We start from the raw sequence: 15514 nt of genomic DNA on the forward strand, positions 1-15514 counted from the left end.
GACCATGTTTTTTTTTTGTTTTTGTTTTTGTTTTGTTTTTTACACCATATACATATAAAGTTGTCAGTAGTTGTCTTTGTATAAAAGTGTATGTTTAATGTGCTGTATATAATGCCTTAATGAACTTTTGTCATTCCCTGTGTAGTGCATGGTCTCTTGGTGAAATCGGACCACCAATTGGACTACCTCCCTGATGCCCTTGTACCCTAAAAACTATAGCAAGGAAGAAGGCTTTGACCAAGAATCGCAGGATTCCAGTTGAAGGAAAGGAAAAGCACTTAATTCCTATGGAAGTGGTCACTAACCAGTTTCCTGGAGATCATAGCACTGTCCCAAATTTTAGGAATCATGAAGTGGGCTACAATGGCAGTTTGTCTAAGATTAGCATACGTTAGAATCTAGTAGTTGTGTGTCGATGTTAAATCGTAGCACGATTTTTGTGTTTTTCAATTTTTTACAGATTTTACCACAGCACTCTGGACTAATCCATTCCGATTGGTCTTTAAGGGGTGTTGAATCGTGATTGTGGTTCTGCCTCCTGAAAGGATTTTATTAACACGTTTTAATGAGGTATAGTTTCTATGGTAACACAGATTTTGTACGGTGAAGAGATTTTTTAAAGATATCGTGATGTTTTTACTCGTGTTTTGGAAGGGGTCAGTTGTGAGTGTGAGCGTTTTGTGTATGGTCGGAGTCAGAGGTCAAATTTTTGTGTGTCGAGAAAGACAAAAAGAAAGAAAGGAGTGTGTTTAGCTGCTAAACGGAAGTGATTAGATTAACTGAAAAAAAAAAACGTGTCATTTTTTTGATAAATAAACAATTGTTGGCAAATTGCTATGGATTAAGCGGAATAAACTATCCTGGAGTGTGTTTATTGGAAAATAATGAAAATGTGACCCCATTTCTTATTATTATTTTCCTATGCTTTTTTTATTTCTTACTTTGGATGAACGGCGTATTCGTACGCGTTGCCGTTTGACTCGTGTACAGGTTTGAGCGGAGAAATCAGGGTTGTTAGGATGTAGTTCCCAAAAAACTTTTTTTTTCAAACAGATGACTAGAAGTAAATCCAGTTGCTATGACAGGACAATCATAAATAGTGCAATCAAGGTTGAAATGTAAGTCAAATGTGTCTGGGAACTTTCCTTAGTGTCCCATGACCTCTGTTAGGATTTCGTTAGCCAAGTGGTTTGAGTTGATGTAGAAAAATTAGCAAGATGTCTATTAGCTAGCTGTTAAGTGAATCTTTAAAAGTAATGCTCGGTTGTAGTCACACCACCAGCTGTTGGAATAAAGTATGGATATAGCTGGATAAGGCATGTTCGATTTGGCTTGAAAATTGGGACAGATCTCCAGCGACAGGGTTCGTGACCACTCCAAGAGCGCTGTCCCTGCAAACGAGCAAATGCATCCCGCTCCGGGCAAACGAACTCATTTTGTTTTAATTAAACCATTTGCGCTCTGAGCTATCATTTCTCTAATGGGACTTTTTTTTTCTCCCCCAGCGCCATCACACAAACAGAATTAGAACAATCTAGCGTAGCCTGTTATCCTTTAATAAGCGTACAGCAATATGTGTAATCAATCGGAGGTCGAGGTTGGGTTTCATGGAGATGGAAAAAAAAAGACCAGCAATAAACGACGCAACGACACCAAAGGATTTATTACATAATCGATGTTTTATATAATCAGATGTTTGTCCCTAAAGATGAAGGAGTGGACCTTATTCGAGCACCTCGTTGACGGAATATCCCGAGCCCCGGTCCTGGCAATCCACTGCTTAATAATAAACGAAATAACGAGACGTGACAAACCTCAGACACGTCCAGAGCTTTCGGTGTCTAGGACTGGAAACTGGGAACGATTGTCTAGAAAGTTCTACGATACCAAAACTCAGAGGTCTGCTCTTAACCAAGGCTCACTTCTCTTTGAGTGAAAGATGTCTTTCTGAAGCATGCACTTAATGTCGATTTCCAACGTTTCGTTCCAGTTATTGTGACACGGAGACTTTGGGATACTTTTCTTCCTGTTGTATATGAACGCATGATCGTGTGCCTTATTCTGCTAATCTGTTAAACGAGCTGATTGTATTCTTTATCTCCCCACTTCTCAATTTAGGCACACGGTGGATTCAATCTTGTATCTTCTCTAATATGGAATATTTATAGAAATCTCAAGGGTATTTTATGTATACAGTATGCTTTCTGCTAATTAAAGGAATAAAAAAAAACATTATTTAAAAGATATCTTGGTGCTCAGTGCTTTTTATAGCTTAACCTGGTTGTCTGAATACAAGGACACGATGCTGTATCTCTTTCTGTATCTTTTAAATATTTGTATCTGTATTCATATTGAACTCCACCCTGGAGTGGGTGTGGCTTAAATCAGCTTTTTAAAGAAAATTTGTCGAATTCCAAAAAGATTTGTCAAATCCCAAAGTTAAACAAACTATTAGCATCATATGAACCACTGAGATCCTGACCAGGCGCTTACTAAGGATGAACGAACGCTATAAATGCTAATAAACGTAGTATCACAAGCTTCATATCTGACCCCTAGCTTAATGCAGAATCTCTCCCCAACACAACTTCTTTGTCATGATACATATAAACCAAATAAAAATAAATAATTAATAAAGCCACGAAGAGTGCGTCTGCTCTTTATATCTGTCTGTTCATTCCAAATATCACATTCCAATTCGGTTGCATCTTACAATATTATATACGGTGAACATTATAGTGTTCTAAATTGTTCGCATTAAAGCAAGACCTTTTATTCGGTGTGATCTCGCCCGACCGTTGCGACTTGTGTTAAAGACACGACTGGAAATCACCTCTGATCATCGACAGCGTAGGAGTCATCCGTCCCAAAAGCAAAACCAATACTTTCCATTCTAGAGGATTGGCCATGATTGAATAGCAAATCTTTTTTTTTTTTTCTTTTTTTTTTTTTTTTGTAGTTTGGCCTGAGGCTTTGTTTCAAACGTTCCACTGATTACAAAGCTGAACCGGACAACTTCTGGAAGAGCGTTTTAGTATAAACAAAGTCTCATTTGAAATGGACGGATAAAGCTGGATCAAGCTCAGGCTTTATCCTGTTGTACGCTGTGTTCCATGTGCGTAAAAGTAAAAGGTGTGTTACTAAAATGAGGACGTTTGAAATGCCAGCAGGGAGTGAACAGGGTGATCATGGGAAAAACCATGGGCATAATGCCACGGGACTCTCCTGTGTACCACCTGTCTGTCCTGCAGACTTTTTCCATTCAGACGTACTTTAAAACAGCCATTGTCATGGTGACAGAAGGCAGGCCTGGGCGGCGCTCTCCTGTATGCCCGCTGCATTCCAAAAATAACGTCTAGTCCAATATTGAATCACGCTTGTTTTTCCGGGTGCTTAGTTTAGCTTTGTGGCTAAAAACAGCTTACGGTTCTAAAAGTTATGTCTTGTATAAGTACTTTCCCTTCGAAGGTTTTCAGATCACAGAACTTTATTTAACTCCTGAACTTCCTCAACCTCAGCTACATCACTGTATTCACAAGTCTGTATGCGCTTTCAACCAGGCGCCCTGTCGAACTTTTACGTACCTCTATGTTGTTTCATGCAGCACCATATTTCCTGAGAAATATTCTTTCATTTCAATGTTAAATGACAATTAAAGATTCTTTATCAGCAATAAACGACGCAACAACACTAAAGGATTTATTAGGTAATCTATATTTTCTCTAATAAGATGTTTTCCATTAAAGATGAAGGAGTGGACCTTATTCAAGAACCTCGTTGACGGATATCCCGGATAGCCCGATCCTGGCAACCCATTGTTTAAGAACAAACAAAATAACGAGACGTGACAATCTCAGACACGTCCAGAGCTTTCGGTGTCTAGGACTGGAAACTGGGAACGATTGTCTAGAAAGTTCTACGATGCCAAAACTGAGAGGTCTGCTCTCTTCATGTTGTATATGAACTCATGATCGTGTGCCTTATTTTGTTAATCTAATTCTTTAGCTCCCATCTTCTCGATTAAGGCACACAGTGGATCTTGTATCTTCTTTAATACTGAATATTTATAGAAATCTCAATAAATAAAGCTCCTCAAATTGAATTGAATTGAATTGAAAAGGGTAATAAAAGCTTCTTGACTTGAACTCTCTGGCAAGTTTGCTACCAAAAGTGACCAAACAAGCTAGCTAACTATCTTTTAAACCAAGGAAATCTTTCTCAAATCTTAGCTATTGTCTAGACTTAACAATAACAACATGATAGTAGTCATTTTGGGGTTTGTTCCATTCCAGAAAGCTCGGCTAGGACACTTGAGTCAAAATGGCGTCCTTTAAGCAACGGAGTTTCATTAAAACAGCTGTATGGTTTTCCCGTAAGATGGAAGATGATGCAAAATAGGAGCAATGAATACAGAAGTTCCTTCTTTAATTAAATAAATGTTTGGGTTTTTTTTTTTTTAAAAAAACCAAAGCAGATAATGCTGCCCTCTGTACACCATTGTGGTCCACATTGGCTGTATGATGAAGAAATAAATTAAACTCACATTTCTACCATATTTCTTTTTGTGGAATTTGTATAGAAATAGAGTTGAATTACAGATTTATTGCCTAAATCTGGATTTAAAACTGAAGGGGAAAAGATTCCATTTTAAAAGCAGTGCTCTCCAAAAGTATTGGCACCTGTGTTATGCATTTATTATTAATTTATAAATTATTATTCATGTATACATTAAATTCTGTACATTCCGTTAAATTCTCTTTTTTTTTGTATTATTATTTTTAAGCTTTTAAAGGGTCTTTTATCGGTTTAAAATAAAATGCATATCTAAGGCAGTTCTGTAATCCCAAACTCAGTTTCCCAGAATCCTCTACAACAAGACATATCCCTTGATCTGTCACATGACCTGTAATCTCAACGTCTAATCACACACACACACACACACCTGTTTTGAATCACTGGTTCACTTCATATACACACCTCAGGCGTCATTCATTTCATTACAAGCTATCACTCCTAGCTCGTCATTAGAGAAATTATTAGCTTATTAGTATTAATTATTAGTATTTTTTGGTTTATTCATCAAATTTGCTTTGGTTATATTCGAGACAATTTGTTGATCTGCTCACCTTTGGGAAGTTTTTATTGAAATATTTCATCAAACACAGAATATTTTATCTAATGATTAGCGATCGGCTCTCGATGATGTGATTCTTTCCCAGGAGAATAAAGCAACCCTTGAGTTAGTGTGTAACTGATGATTATAATTTCTGTTTATTAGAGAACATAACATCATACATGTTTTTATCTTCGTTCATATTTAATGTTGTGGAACAAAATAGATTTGTTCATGTTATTTACTTAACACAAGGTTAATGATGAAAAACTTAAAGTTACTTTAAACCTTTACCACTGACACCGGAGACTTCTTTTAGCAATGTTAAATAAATGTCTCCTTACAGAAAACTGACTAGATATACCGATCAGGCAGAACATTATGACCACTGAGAGGTCATAAGTGTATAAGACTGATGATCTCCGCATCATGGCACCTGTTAGTGGGTGGGATATATTAGGCAGCAAGTGAACATCTTGTCCTCAAAGTTGATGTTAGCAGCAGGAAAAATGGACAAGCGTAAGGATTTGAACGAGTTTGACGAAAGGAAAAATGGTGATGTCTAGACCACTGGATCAGAGCATCTCCAAAACTGCAGCTCTTGTGGAGGTGTTCCCAGTCTGCAGTGGTCAGTATCTATCAAAAGTGCCATGGGTCATGGACAGCCAAGGCTCACTGATGCACGTGTGGAGGGAAAGCTGGCCCGTGTGATCCGATCCAACAGACGAGCTACTGTTGCTCAGATTGCTGAAGAAGTTAATGCTGGCACAGTGCATGATGGGTCAGGGCTGTTTTGGCAGCAAAAGGGGGACCAACACAATATTAGGCAAGTGGTCATAATGTTATGCTTGGTCTGTGTATATATCATTTACTGTTAATTTGACTGAGGAAAAACAAATGAGTGTAAATGGATCGTTTTTGCGCGACCCAGGAAAACTGCACAAAACCTTTGTGATTAGCTTTCCGCGTTAATTTATGACCCGAGCTTTACTGAAGTGACCAAAGAGGAAATTATGAGTATGTGTATCCAGCATGCCCAGGTTTACTCGTGGTAATTAGTGTGATTGGTTTATTTGATTTGTAATGTGTTCATCAGTCTAACGCTAATCATTCTGTCATGCAGCTTAAACCCATCTGCTCTGCTGTCTGGACTGAAAGGACTATCCGGTATATATATATATATATGTGCTAGTCACTCTATAGCTAACTGTTCTAAAGCCTTTCCATGACCCAAAAAAAAAAAAAAAAAAAGTCACTCGCACAAATCACATTTAAACGACACATTAAAAGACACTTTAAAGCGAGAAGTCGTCCAGATGTCATGGAAACATCCGAAACGCAACGCTTTTCCCATATGTTAGCGTCTGCACTCTGTCAGTAAACGTGGAAGGGTTCGAGCGTATGATGAAATGATTTAAGAAAAAAAAAAAGGCTAACAATGACGGAAGTGTTATACAGTACAGCTCAGTTAGCGTGATTCGTCTTCGGCTAATCTGTTTTTACTAGCTAGAACTTTTAGAGAGCTGTCACGAACTCTGAAATTAAGCTCGACATCTGATTGGTCAGAAGGTGTTAACTGTAGTCTAACAGCATTTCCTCTTTACAAAGCCCATCTTTTTTTTTTCCTTCCCCCTTATTGTATTTTCACAAAACATCAGCTGCAAACACGCCGGTTGTGTTTTCACCTGCAATATTGATAAGCGCTTGTGTGTGTTTTCCAGCCTGAGTATTTGATTACAGCAAGCTTTTCTCTTAATGGTTTAAAAGCAGCGATGGAGCAGCCATGGTTTGACCGCGCACCATCAGGCGCAGACTGACTGCGGGACCGCTCAGCGTTAGATATGAGTGCTGGACCACTCGAGAAGCTTTTCAGCTTGTCCACACTCCTCACTCCTTACCTCATTTCCTCTGGGAGAAGCCGGAGTGAAGCCAGTGTCCATCTATTCATTCTAATGAGGCCTGCTTATTGATTACCGGGCAGGGAGGGGGCCAAGCTCGAGTAATGACCCTTTATTCTCTTCTGCCTGTCAATCACACTGACAAAATACACTCAACAGTTCCTCTAATGGACAGCCAGAGAAACCGAGAGACCTCGCTGGCACCTTAAGATGCTGCTCTCATTTGCCTGCTTTCGACCGCGATTGACCAGAGATTGACTCCATCATTTGGACGAACAACAGTCCGACTTTTTTTCTTTTCTTTTTTTTATCCACATTCAGTGTGATTGAACCAGAAGGTGGTGCTTGTGGGGCTGTGACTTATATAATATTGGAGAATTTAACACATGCTCAAAAAGTTGCCAGATCATGCCATAAGCTACATTTTGTGTTTTTTCAGATTCAATCAGGAATTAAAAAAAATAATGAAGTGGTTTTGAAAAACTCTTGTTTCTGACTGGTGAATATTGTTAAAATGAAGAATAATGAATGGGTGGGACAAACAATAATGATCAGTGATTGGCTGTTAGGAATAACAGTGGTCAGTGATTGGGCAGTGGGAATGACAGTAATCATTGGTTATTTAGAGCAATAGTGGTGAGTAATTGGCTGTTAGGCATAACAGTGGTCAATGATTGGTCATTGGGAATAATAGTGATCAGTGGTTATTGGGAGTAATGTTGGTCAGTGATTGGTTGTTAGAAATAACAGTGGTCAGTGGAAATAATAGTGATCATTGGTTATTGGGAGCAATGGTGATCAGTGATTGGCTGTTAGGAATAACAGTGGTCAGTGGGAATACTAGTGATCAGTGGTTATTGGAAGCAATGGTGGTCAGTGGGAACAATGGTGGTGAGTGATTGGCTGTTAGGAATAACAGTGGTCAGTGGGAGTAATAGTGATCATTGCTTATTGACCAGTGATTGATCATTGTGACCAGTGATTAGTGAATGTGTTGTTGGAATACAGTGGTGATGACAGATTGGTTGTTGGGAACAACAATGGTCAGTGATTGGTCACTGCACAATAATAGTGATCTGTTATTGGGCCTTGGGAACAATGGTGATCAGGGATTGATCATTGTGAAACTTAGTGGTCATTGGGAATATCTGTGGTCAGTGGAAACACTGGTGATCAGTGGGAATGCTGGTGATCAACTTGATCCTTGTGACCATGATCATCCCCATGATTGGGACTCCGGGGAACAATAACGATCTCTCATTGGTTTTTGGGAATGATAATGATCAGGGATTGATTGTTGAGAAACAGTGGTGATTAGTCAGTGGTCATTGGGAACAATTGTGTCAGGGATTGCTCGGTTTTACACATTGGAGGTAAGTCAGAGAACAACTCATATAAGCAGCAGTTAGAATGTGAGCTAGAGAGTCATCTAGAGTGCAGGACAGTCGCTAACAGTTTCTCTAGCACAATTCCATACTTTTAATTGCCTTCATTTTTTTTTTCCTTGCCAGCTATTGGTTTCTGGTAGTCATCATTTCAGAGCTAATACAGATAAACAAAAAAAGATGAACCTTTGTGTGAAATTCAAAACCACTCCTCTGGGCAGCTATATACACCAATCAGCATTATGACCTAATAATGTTGTGTTGGTTCCCCTTTTGCTGCCAAAACAGCCCTGACCCGTCCTGCACTGTGTATCCTGACACCTTTCTATCAGAACCAGCATTAACTTCTTCAGCAATTTGGGCAACAGTAGCTCATCTGTTGGATCGGATCACACGGGACAGCCTTCGCAACCCATGTGCATCAAGGAGCCTTGGCCGGGCATGACCCTGTCGCCGGTTTCCCACTGTTCCTTCCTTGGACCACTTTTGATAGATACTGACCACTGCAGTTCCGCTGCCTAATACACCCCACCCACTAACAGGTGCCATGATGAGGAGATCATCAGTCTTATTCACTTCACCTGTCAGTGCTCATAATGTTATGCCTGATCTGTGTAAATTACAGCAGAAGAGGAGTCTCCGGTGTCATTTTTTTACAGCAGTCAGAGATAAAGCTTTAACTTTGTTTTAAGACTAGCGGCATAACAAGAACGTGAAAAATAACGGAAGTGAATTGTTTTGCACATATTTCAATTCAATTTATTTGCATAACACTTTTAACAATGGACATAACATGGGTATTATTAACAAAGTTCACTAACACTAAACATTTAAACAGCTAATTTGTCAGTTAGTAAACATGCTATCGTCATTTATGGGATGTTGAAGTTCAGGATTCGTTCATGTTAAGGCAATACCTTTTTCCTCTTATTTATATTTTCTGTTTACTTCTATCACATGAGACATTTTGTGACCCTTTCCGAACGGTTCCTCAGTACACCGTGCTTCAGCCCAATTGCGACAAACCTCCAAGGAAGCGTCTGTGCAGCTTGCGGTGCAGTAAACATGGAGGAATTTCCTACTCTGACCGCAGTTCGGACATTCTGTTTCATGAAAATCCCTACAGTTTTTCGTACAGCACGCTGCACATTCATAACAGCAGTTTATTATGTTAACAGAAACTCAGATTCCTATACTGTGTGTGTGTGTGTGTGTGTTGGCACCAAAGAAAAAGTACAGGAAAGTTCTGAGCAGGCTGCAAACATGGCAAGGAAAATTATGAGTCATTTTAATATTATAATTAGCATTGAAATGTCAGGGTTGGGAAACATGAAAAATCTATTTAAGTTCAGCTCAAATTCTCAAATTTTTCCCCAAAGTATGATCCAGTGTAAGATGATTAATACGTGAGTGTCACGCATATATCTGTAGCTTAGTAGCATTGGTATCTGTTTTTTTTTGTTTGTTTGTTTGTTTTTTTAGCATCCTGATACAGCAGAACCTCAGCATAGGAATTTAATTCGTATTGGAGGTCGAGTGTTCCCATCGAAAATAATGTTAAATGCAGATAATCCGTTCCAGCCACCCGAAAATATGAGCAGTATTCCCAATACGGAGCGTATGTAAACTGTATGGCTGCTTACAAAGAACTGACCCAAGCCTAGCATTCCGTGTCAAGGCTCCTCACAGGAAGTCGTGCCACCAGGCTTGGGCTAAAAATAGAACAGACCGCCCACACCACTGATCTGTCAACAAAAAACCACCAGAAAAATCACCTAGCTTTTGAACGTATGCTGAAGGCAACGTTGGTATCGTGGGTCGATTCTTTCCAAAGAGCTTTTGCTCTAAAAAGAAATGGTAAAATTCTTTATTATTCTTTATTAAAATTAATTTAGCCAGCTTTCGCTTCGGTTCGTTCGTATGCCAAAAATGCTTCGTATGCCGATACAAATTTCTTGCAAAATTTAATTTCTTAAGATGAAAATTCATAAAGGAGGGTATTCGTATGCTGAGGTTCCACTGTATCTGTGTTGGATTTAAACCCAAAGTGGGTGTGGCCTAATCCTTTCAGCAATTCCTCAATCTCAGCTACACCAACTGAGTTCGGAATTGGTCTGAGCTAATAATGCTAGCTAGCTGGTACTAGCATGCAATGTTTGTTTTTTTTAATCCTCAACAATTTTCTTTTGTTGTTTTTCTAACAAATTTGATTCCGTTTTCCAAAATATGGGGAAGTAGTTTCAAACAAATTGAACTCAACCCTGACCGGGCTGTTACTAAGGATGAATTTGTTGCCTTCAGGATCCTAGTCTCCATTCCTGAACCTGTTTTGAGGATAGTATATATAGAAAATAGTATCTTTGCTTCTATCTGAAGTATTGCGTCCATACTAAGCAGTAAAGACAAGCGAGGGTTAAAGGAAGTTACTCAGCAGCAACTGAGCCAAACCGCAAAAGCATCCTGAAACACGTACCTGCTCTCTTTTCTCCGAGAGACCGAACACACTCCAGCGAACTCTTCTTCGTGGCTCCCTTATGTTCAAGAATGCCCAGGTGACGCACATTACAGGCTTTAAAAGCTGCAGCCTGAAAAACAACCAGGAGGAACATTAGGCATCTCGGATATTGATCGGCGCATTCTGTCGGGCCTCTGCTTAGCCCGCTAGGCTGAGTGGCAGGGCCCGCGGGTCAGCGGTCAAACCATGAGCTCATTTTCACTCTTCTCTTAAAGGAAAAGTCCATGCTGAAACTCGTTAATTATGTTTCTATTCTAACATTCGTAATAGTTATCATTGGAGTTATTATTATTCAGTCTCTACAGATGTTTCTTGTGATTGTTGTAGCCGAAAATGCAACAATTTTCAGTTTGTTTTTTTCCACATTTGTGATGATTTTTGGAGTTTTTGTGCTTTGGCTGAACGATTGTCATGAGGCCCAAATGTGCAGAAAATCTGAGGTCATTTTTAAAAATATGTGCTTGTGGATACTGCTGGAAGCTGTAAATTTCCCTTTGGGATGAATAAAGTATCTATCCATCTATCTATCTATCTATCTATCTATCTATCTATCTATCTATCTATCTATCTATCCATCCATCCATCCATCCATCCACCCATCCATCCATCCACCCATCCATCCATCCATCCATCCATCCATCTATCCATCCATCTAGTTTTGTGTTGATTTCTGTGAAATCAAAACAATTCACTTCCATGTGAAAAGGAAATGTTATTGCTAGCACATTTAGCGTTATAAGGGTAGGGGTTTTATGCTTGCGACTAAGACCAAACAAACAAACAAATAAATAAATACTGTATCTCTGTTATGTTGATGAGAAATTCATTGCAGGACTCAACGAGATCTAAAATAACGAGCCTGCTTCGCTATTTTTAGTGCCCCAAACCAATAACCAATAAATCGTTAACATTAGCTCACGTTTTGATTTTAAATACTGACACACAGGTCGCTCAGGGCAGCTTTTCCTTTAAGAGTTAGCATGCGGAGGATGTGCCGCGTCGCAGACAGACATGACTTAACGCTATACGACATGACAACGCCGCTATTACTTTCACATGTTTCCGTCTGTGGAAGTCTAGAGGACGACTCGGAACGTAAAAAGAGACACGAAGGCATCCTCTTTCTGTTAGGCTAATAAACTGCCTCTGGAGTTTCACATCCTTCTTCTTCATCTTCATCTTCTTTTGGATGTGGACGCGATCATTCTCTCAGGTCCCTCGGTATGAGCGACAGTTGTGTAACACCAGGTCCAGTGTGTAATAATCAGGTCTACGTGTTCCACAGACGCCTTTTTCTTTTCTTTTTTTTGCGTGTATGTTTTTGTAATTGAGATCACAATCAGTGGATCTGAGCAAACGCAGAGATAAGCGAGCAGACAGATGAGAGAAAGACAAGAAGCACATCTGTCAAAAACATTTGGTCTATTGTCAAAAACGTTTAAGAATAGACCAAAAAAAAAAAAAAAAGCCTTGTGCATAATTTGCTAAAATACTGAATCTTCCCTAATAAGAAAGTTCCTCGTATTTTCATCACGGCTAACTAGCGACATGAGAAGCTGTTTAGCCAACATGCTGCTGGAAACGTAGCCACACAAAAAGCAAAAAACTTCCCTGAGAGTGCCTGACTCGAGTTTTCTGAGGTAATATCACCTACGCTAGTCACTTAAGAAACTGTTGTGTGTGCTATACTTCAAGCAACAAAGTTAGCAGGCTACAGATAGATATGTTATCTAACCAGATTTCTGTCAGAAGTTTGCTAGCTGTGTTAGCTTGCCAGATTTGACTACTGGTTAAGTTGTCTTTATTTGTCACATATACATTACTGCACAGTGAAATTCTTTCTTCACGTATCCCATCCTTGAGGGCTGAGGTCAGAGCGCAGGGTCAGCCATGATGCAGCACCCCTGGAGCAGGGTGGGTTGGGGGCCTTGTTCAAGGGCCCAACAGTGACAGCTTGAACCCAGATCTTCTGGTCAACGACCCAGAGCCCTAACCACTTGAGCTGCCACCACCACCTCATGAAAATGTTCAAAAAAAAGGAAAAGCAAGAGTAGCTAGTGAACTAATTTCCTGTCAGATATTTGCTAGTTAGGTTAGCTTGCCAGATTACACAAGGGTTTTGTTCATTTAGTTAGTTAGTTGGTCAGTTAGCTAGTTATTAGTTATAAAGGTTTATTAATAATGAAAGGCATTGCCTCGTGCTTGAGTTGTCCCTGCTCTTTCAGCTAAGGCTAGCTAAATAGATGTGCCAGCTTATTTTCTAGCTAGCTATGTTAGCGTATCCTCCAAAGCTGGGATACGTGAAGAAAGAGTTTCTCTGTGCTGTAATGTTGATGTGACAATAATAAAAGCTTCTCTCTCTCTCTCTCTCTCTCTCTCTCTTTACTTCATCCCCATATGTGTCACACTACTCACACATTCTGACCTGTATGTCGTGTATTATACAAATAGTCATCACGTGTGATGTACACGACTGTTATTGCACTGCTATGACACTTCATATCCATCACTAACCTGTCTCATAATCTGTATATTATTTCGTGGTCTTAATTTCATTTCTCTCTGTAGCATTGTCTGCAAATTAAATATATAGTGTCGTTATTTCATGTTTGAGGGTCACCAACAGCTGGAACACCAACACACTATCCTTGTTAAAGCTGATTCTGGTTCTGGTTCTGATATTACAACAAATCTGTGACAAGATCCACACAGGTCTACGAGGAACAGGAGCAGTGAAGTGACAATCTCCCGAATGACTCCATACTCCCTAGTGGCTAACTGACTTCTGGGGAATACGTAGAGGCTTGAAGTGTACACACACACACACACTTTCTCTCTCTCTCTCTCTCTCTCATGACTGAAGTGTGATTCAGGCCACAATGAGCCTCGCAGATGGAGTTTGTGCTCGTAGTAATCACTGCGTGAATCAGTGTGGAGCTGTGATAAAGGCTGACAGACAGACAGACAAATAGAATCTCCACATAGATGCAGCAGCAGACATGACTCCATCAGCCGGAGGAAATACCCCGAGGTCATAATCACTGGAGAAAGAGAAAAAAATGTGTTGAATTACAGAATATAATGATGCCTCTGAGCCAAAATCTGAACTGTCAAGTTTATGGCAAGACCTCCAAATATCATGACAAATGGATCTCACATAGATGCTCGCTCACACACACACACATGCTGTAAAAGGGAGAGAGAGAGAGAGAGAGAGAGAGAGAGAGAGAGAGAGAGAAAGAGAGCGTCTATGTGAGATCCACAACCGAAAAAAAAGGTGATGATAAAATGATAATTTAATAAATAATTTACATGATATGCAAATCTGAGCTTAGCTATTATTATTATTATTATTATTATTATTATTATAATTTTTTAAATGTAAGATTTTTAGAGATTTTTATTTATTTCCTTTTTTTTGTATCAAATAAAAAACTGAGTCGAAACCGAGGTGCAGTGTGTAGATTGTAAGTCTGAGGCGCCCTCTTGTGGCCATTTTGTGTAAATGCACATTTCATTATTAATGGAGAAGTTCACTTTCAGAACAAATTTTTTACAAATCATTTCCTCACCCCCTTGTCATCCGAGATGTTCATGTCTTTCTTTCTTCAGTCGTGAAGAAATGATGTTTTTTAAGGAAAACACTTCAGGATTTTTCTCTATATAGTGGACTATATATTTTTTATTATTTATTATTTCCAAAGAAAGTTGACGTATCAGTACGTCGAAATGCTTTTGTAACAAATTAAAAGGTCACAATAGAGTACAATAAGGATATTAAAAACAATTCCATGTAAAAAGCATTTTTGTGAGCGTACTTTGGTGTATTCTTTTGGCAATTTACCTTAATACTGTTCTTGTCACTTATATAGATAATTTTTTTTGCAGGAGACAGTGCCAATAAGTTTATTTATTTATTTGTATTTTTTTATAAGGTACAATGCAGTTGTGTGTTTGACTCGCAAGTGAACATTTCATCCTCAAAGTTGATGTGTTAGAAGCAGGAAAAATCGACAAGCGTAAGGATTTGAACGAGTTTGACGAAGGGCCAAATTGTGATGGCTAGACCACTGGATCAGAGCATCTCCAAAACTGCAGCTCTTGTGGGGTGTTCCCGGTCTGCAGTGGTCAGTATCTATCAAAAGTAGTCCAAGGAAGGAACAGCGGTGAACCAGCGACAGGGTCATGGGCGGTCAAGGCTCATTGATGCACGTTGGCAGCGAAGGCTGGCCCGTGTTATCTGATCCAACAGACGAGCTACTGTTGCTCAAATTGCTGAAGAAGTTAATGCTGGTTCTGATAGAAAGGTGTCAGAATACACAGTGCATTGCAATTTGTTGTGTATGGGGCTGCATAGCCACAGACCAGTCAAGGTGCCCATGCTGACCCCTGTGCACCACCGAAAGTGCCAACAATGGGCACATGAGCATCAGAAATGGACCACTGAGCAATAAAAGAAGGTGACCTGGTCTGATGAATCACCTTTTCTTTTACATCACGTGGATGGCCGGGTGCGTGTGCGTCACTTACCTGGGGAACACATGGCACCAGGATGCAAGCTGCCTGAGGCAGTGTCATGCTTTGGGCAATGTTCTGCTGGGAA

This window comes from Hemibagrus wyckioides, linkage group LG20, assembly GCF_019097595.1.
Source record: "Hemibagrus wyckioides isolate EC202008001 linkage group LG20, SWU_Hwy_1.0, whole genome shotgun sequence".
NCBI classification, from domain to species: Eukaryota; Metazoa; Chordata; class Actinopteri; order Siluriformes; family Bagridae; genus Hemibagrus; species Hemibagrus wyckioides.